We start from the raw sequence: 7,238 nt of genomic DNA, 5'->3' as shown, positions 1-7,238 counted from the left end.
TTCCTTCCTTTCTTCCTTTTCATTTAACTGCTGTTTTATTTTTCTTTTTCAAAGAGAAATAAAGTTTTAGAAATTAAGAAAAAAATTGTATCTGCTCCATATTTTTTTTTAACAGAAGTTCAGGCTGAAAAAGCAGCCCTGTTGGGAACACGGCATTTTCTTAATGGAGGGAAAAAAGAGAACTGATGGGAACGCAATGCTTCTTAAAATTTCTGCCCACACATAGCACAGACCATGCTTTCTCAGATGCCATTTGCTGAGCACATCATAAATCCATGGCCGTCACTAACAGAAGGGAATATATTCAATACCACAGAAAGTGCTGATAGAGGTGGTACTGGACCAAGTTGTATCCTCTGACAAGAAATAGAGAATATTCCTAGGGATGATCATATAATTTAATACACCATTCCTGAAATAAAAAGCAAACCAAGAATAAAAACGCCACCAATTTTTTTCCTAAATATTAGAATACATGATTAGTTTTTCACTGAAAAATTCTATCACATTTCAGATATGAAGTACTTGTTGAACTCTTATTGAAAGCAAAATGGGATATGTGTGGTTGTCATAATTATTTTAAAATTGTGATTCTAAGCCAGAATAAAAATACAGGAGAGTTGGGGGTTGGGGAAATAGCTCAGTAGAATAAGTGTTTGCCTGGCAAGCACAGGGTTCTGAGTTCAATCTCTGTAACTTAAAAAAAAAAAATTACAGGAGAGTGAATGGCAATATCACTAGTAAGTTATTTTTCTATGCCTTTTCCTGCATTTTATTGTTTTTTAATGAAGTTCTTGTACATTTTTATGATTACCTATTATGGTTACATATTTTATGGGCTTCTTTTGTAAATTGAATTATTTTTTGATTTTTTTAATTGGTTACAATAAAAATTATGCTAAATTCTTTCTAGGCTAATTTTCTTTTGTAAATTCACAGAAAGTTTTTAATTCCTTCAATGATAGATCCTCCAGTGATCTTTGTTTTTCACTATTTTTGTTCATAAGCACATATAATATCCACAAAAAATTAAGTCCAGTTAGGAAGCTTACAGAGCACTTTCTACTCAAGTGTTACACATGCTTTAAAGCTGCAGCACCTTGAGCAGTTTGGAGATGAGTCATGAAAGTCTGAAGGCTAACTTTGAGTTTAGACTTTGGAGCCATTTTAATCACAATACTTACTTTCATCCTTCTGGTTCAGCGTTCATTTAATTTTCTAATTTAATACAGTTAAAAACAACAGGTTATATCTTTAATATACTTTGAGAATAGAGGAAATAGGGAATAACATATTTGTTATGGTCACAAATAGAGAAATCTGCTACATTTTAGCTTGGAAGGTATTTTAGTTTAAGTATTACTGTCAATTGAGAATAAATATTGAAAAATTATTTCATGTTGCAAATAGTGTGGGAAAGGCATTGTTATGTGGCAGGGAGCTTGGATACACTTAAGTTGAAGCAGGAGATATAAATTTGTAGAATCCTGAATCAGACACTAACATCTTACACTCAGCTTTTGAAATCGAGTAACCATAAATGACAAATTTAATAAATCATAACAAAAGAGTGGAGTAGCAACAGTGAATCTGAACTAACTTGAGACTGACAGAGGGTGGCTAATTTCATGTTTACAGCAGACCCATGAGAGGTGGACAATAGGATTACTGAGCCAGCAGTGGCCTACATGCATTAACGGGGTTGGTAAAATACTGAGGGGCAGGAGGAGTCCATTTCAAAATTTGTTGCAGTCCAAAGCAAAGAAAGAAAGAAAGTGAAAGAGCATGTACACTTAAAATTCATTGAAAACATAGCAAGGACCAGGCAGAATACTAAATTCCTTGGCACGCCTCTTTTCATGTAGCCCCATCAATCTCTATGAAATGCTGTGATTTCTATGTACTTTAAAAAAAATATGGAAATTGCTTTTGGCAGATGCAGAGACCGGGTTTCAATCCCCGGGATCCCATGTTGGCCAGCCCCCAGGCCACTCTGAGCTGGTGACTGAGACTGGGTGTGGTGGTGCATGCCTGTAATCCCAGCGCTTGGGATGCCAAAAAAAATAGGCGGATCACTATGAGTCCGATCTGTGTAGTGAGATCTTGTAGACCTTATATTAAATACTTAAAAAAATACATGAAAGTTGGTTTAAAGAACTGGAGTAATTTTTCAAAAAACATAAGTTTAACAAATTTTTGTTTATAGTTGTGAGATTATTGCAGCAGCACCAACTCCAATGAGTCAAGTTATAGATTGTTAAATACCAGGGGCTAACCTTTTATTTATTTATTTTTTTTGAAAGCTATGGACAGAGCACCTGTTTCTGTCAACATCTATCACTGGCATGGGGGTGGTGGCGTTCCACAAAAGATGAACGTGCTATAAATTGGCCATTTTCTAGAAGTAAAAATAAACATAATGGAAAACAAATCTACAGGTACCCAGAGCAGAGACAACTGCACCCTGCTTTGTGAACAGAAAGAGACTGCAGTGTAATTTGGAGCTGATCTTCCTGATGAAAAGCAGGGTAGGGGACAGGGTGCAAGCCAGGTTGTCAGAATAAAAGAGAAATTGAACAATTAAAGGTTTATTTTCAAAAATTCTTTCTCCAGGTTTTTCTCAGTCCTCTGCCAGGACAGAAAAGAAATCTAGTACTTATCCAAGATTAAAAGAAAACCAGTATTACCTGGAGTTCTTTTGTTAATCATGTGATTTAGTGGGGAAGAGACTCTTCCTACTTCATTATTCTGTTGGCTTGTATGGAGATGGAAAATTCCCTTCATGCCATTGTCAGAGCAGAATTTATAATTCATCAAATGAAGGAAACAGAAAAATTACATTAAATTTTTCAATCATCATTTCAAACAAAAGCTCATTAAGAGAACAAAATAATAATAGAAGACTCACCACAGGAACTTAGAACACATAATACAATCCTCTTTAGGTATGAAAAAAGCTATGAAAGTGTACAGGTATACAAGAAAAATTAGCATTAATGAACACTTTTTTAAGTAAATGGACTAGGAGGAAACTAATTATTTACTTTAATGTGTATTCAGTGAGTGAAAATGTCTCTCCGAATAAAGAACAGTCAGTGTAAGTATAAAACTGTTAAGGGAAAGAAAGAATGATGTAGGAGATTTGACTTTTGATTATACAGTGATAGTTTCAGGCAGGGAGATTGAGGAGGACAGAATTATCATAAAAGAAATGGGAGAGTAAGTTGAAGAAAGGGACAAATGAAAAGACTTCTTATTCTTATGGAAAGGCAGTTAGTTGTCTCCATAAAAAAACTCTTTAATGTGTTTTTCTTTATGGAAACAATTTTTTCTTGATATAAAAAATTCTGCATTGCCAATATTGCATCTTCTTCAAAAATCTATTTTTCCTGCCTAGAACCTTCATTGTTTCTGAGAAAAAGTTCCTTTTATTATCTTGCCTACCATGGTGGTAAAATTATATAAGCCCTGTACTCTTTTCAAGACTGAGGCAGGAGGATCACAAGTCTGAACAAACCCTGGACAATTTAGCAATTTAAAGAGACCTTATCTCAAAAAAAAAAAAAAAGCGAGGGATATAGCTCAGAGCAAAGGTCTTGGGGTTCAGGGTTCAATCCCCAATACTTAGAGATGCAGAGGGACTGAGGGAGGGAGAGAGAAAAAGAGAGACATAGAGAAACAGAGACAGAGAGAAATAGAGAAAGAGACAGACAGAGAGAGAGAAAGAGAGAGAGAGAGAGAGAGAGAGAGAGAGAGAGAGAGAGAGAGAGTTTTGTTTTATAAGAAAAACATCCCAGTTTCTGTTACATGTAAGTACAATTTTCTCTATTCTTACCACATTAGGGGTTCATTGGCTTTTTTATTTCTGATGGCTAAAAGTTTTATTTCATTTTAGAAAATGCTTGGCATTACTTTTATGTATCTTATCATTTTCTTCCTACATGAATTTCATGTGTATGATATGTCTGCTAGACCACTTAATTTTGTCTGAGATTAGTTTGTCTTTCTTCTACATAATTCATTTTGACTTCTTTCTCTTGTCTTTAAGTTTACTCTTATTTCTTTCATGGATATCATAAATGTTAATCTGTGGCACTGCATTTTTCAGGTATATGGTGTTTCCACTTGACGTTTCATGTTCTCTTTTTCTCTAATGTGAAATCTAAAATGGATACATACATCTTTGTCCCTTCTTACAATAAAATTTAGCACATATATAAGCATATTTATACGCAGAAATATCTCAGTCATCTCCTGTTTTGTCTCAGTTAAATGTGCCCTAAGTTGGCCACTATTTATGCTTTGTTTCAATTTCTTATAGTTTAAAATGTTCTGTTGAAAGTCCTGTAAAAGAGTAGTTGGAAATGGGAAATGGTTATGATTTCTGGAAATACATACCATTCCATCAGTCAGGTTTCTAGTACTGACTGAAGTTTCCTGAATACATTTCATCTGTAGTCTGATATAGCCCTTTGTTTCTTTAGATAGGTTTAGCTCACAGCTACTTTCAAATTATAGAGCACAGGGTCAAAATCTTCCTTTCATAAATATTTCTTATTAATTTTATTGAGAAACAAATAGCAATGAGACAGTTTCAAAACCAATTAGTAGGACAGTTTCAATAATTAGTACATTGCATAGTGTTGTCTTTGTAGTGGTTATTTGTTGTACAAGATGCAGACATGATATCCTGTACAAACACTATTAGTACAAATATTTCTTCTCATTGAATTAAGAGAAAGTAGCTGTATATCTATCCAAACTATTTTGTACATACAGATACAAAATGGTCTTTTGTTAATATCCCCTTTTTTTTGTTTAGTTTTGTCAGAGATGGATATTCCATTGTTGTTTAAATATTGTAGGTGCATGAATTCAGCAAAGTAATCCAATATATTCCAGTAGTCCATAACAATAGTGGGTTATCTGCAGGACTGGCAATGTCAGAAGTTGTTGACTTGAGCCTTTTACAGCTCAGCATATTAATATGGCTTTACTTTTTATACTTCGTGTTTATACTTTTCTGCTGGATGGTTAAGACCAAGACAGAGAAAGACCTATATAACAAGAAATGTAACTTTTGTATCGAACAAGATCAGTCAAATCCCCTCAGGATTTACCCTGAAGCCCTGTACCACAGTTTGTAGATCCTTTGTCAGTGTCAGCCATGTGGATGAGTCACGGCCATTGGTTGACCAATGTGCTCTCTGTGAAAGCCTGAGAGAATGTTTTCTCTCCATGTGAGGCTCCACAGGCACACTCTACATCATCAATAATTTTCCTTTGTGGCCCCATAATCTCTTTGATCAGAAAATTTGGGACATCACTGAGTTCATAAACATTTGAAATCCCAGAATCAAAGTCATTCTGGTTTCACTTTAAGACACAAATGTAGATTTTACCGAGAGAAAAAAACCTCAGTGTGCTTTAAAACCTGGCTTCTAACTCTTGTGCAGTGCTCTTTGATCCTGACACACCATTTGTCTGATTAGATCTCTCTCATGTGCTCTGTTATCTTGTCCTGCGCTTGAAGGAGGTAGGTTTTGTGAGTGTCCAAGTATCTTAAAAGATTGTTCTCTTCATTTTCTTCTGATTTCTTACAGCTGTGGTAGGTCATGCACATCTCTGGATGCAATTTATAACTATCAAAATTTAAACTATGGCCAGAGTGCTAACTTGGTGGTGTAAGTGCCTGCCTGGCAAGTGCTGGGACCCCGGTTCAATTCCCAGTACTGCATACTGTGCCAGCTCCATGCTGAGCCAGCCACAAGAACCTGGTATGGTGGGGCACACTTGTAACCCCAGCTATGGGGAGGCTGAGACAGGAGGATCTCTACAAGTCTGAACAGCATGGCAAGACCCTGTACCAAATAAATAAAAGATTTTAAAGAAACGTTGAACTTTGAAACTTGAGGTAGAAAATATAGAGGAAAAGATACTTGCATATGACTATTATCATATAGAGTAGAGAGTTAGGAGTTACTGTGTAAATGTAAAAGAAAAAACAGTTGATAGTGATACGTGTATTGAAAGTTCTAGTTCTATATGTAGGGGGCTGGGGAGATGGCTCAGTGGAGTAAGTGCTTCCCTGGCAGGCACAAGGCCTGAGTTCATTTCCAGTTCCACAAAAAAACCAAAAACCAAAAACCAAAAAACAAAAACAAACCCAAAAAACACTCCCCCCATAAAAAAATGACTAACTCTATATGCAAGAAATAGCAACTGAAATTAGACAAGGGTACTAAAGAAGATGAAGAAGATGAGTATTGTATAAACGAACAAAGAAATTCCATAATGCCAGATTGCTAGATGTTAATGAATAAAATTTAGTATTGTAGAGGTTAACAGAATGGGAAATTGTCTAAGATCGGCACTCACAGACCCTGAGATGTAATAGTGTGGAGTAGCAAACCATTTCATCATATGAATACTTCTTTATGTTGCTTGATTTGTAAACATTCTATCCAGTAGATACCCTAGTAATTTTACAATGGATTATGAAGATCCAAAACAGGAAGAGGTATAGTCTATAGGATATGGATTCAACTGAAAATTATGTATTTCTCTTCTAATAAAAAAGCCTGCATATAAATGGTAGGTTGCATAATGCCTAGTATGACAGAAAATATGAAGCCTAGTGAAATCAGATCAAAGAAATAGCAGATGATGTTTGTTCTACCAATGTAGGTGCAGTCTATCCTCGAGTTCCAAGATGTAAAGTTTAATTTCAAAAACTTTTTTGGGGGAAACTCCCAGGCTATAAAATAGAAAAAGAAACTGGATTGTAATTGAAAAATCAAGATGACTTGTACCAGTGATTTTATATTTTTTAATTTATTTGGGCTTTTGTAGATACATAACATGAATTCTATGCAGGAAAATAAAGCATTTTTTATGCATAAACATATGTTAGGAATGCCCTTGAAATAGGTGTTGAGTCTTTGTGTAATTACTAGCTGGGATTTCATGGCAAAAGCTGTTCTGCTTCAACTTTCTATTGTAGAGGTGAGTTAATTACAATGCCAATATGAATGAACTGTGGTAAATACAGATATTTGTATTCAGCTCATGAAGCTATTATTGCTGGTCACACATGCAAGAAATGAATATCAAAGAAAAGGATAAACAAACACATTTTCATGAGGGATGATTAAGACAGGTGGACAATAAGGAGAGTCAGGTGTGCTTTATTTAAGTCAGTGAAAATGAAACCTTCAAGGCATCACCTATTGTGCAAA

Source organism: Octodon degus, unplaced genomic scaffold (assembly GCF_000260255.1).
Source record: "Octodon degus isolate 3935 unplaced genomic scaffold, OctDeg1.0 scaffold00001, whole genome shotgun sequence".
Lineage (NCBI taxonomy): Eukaryota > Metazoa > Chordata > Mammalia > Rodentia > Octodontidae > Octodon > Octodon degus.
The sequence above is the reverse complement of the archived record's forward strand: the minus strand, read 5'-3'. Positions refer to the sequence as shown.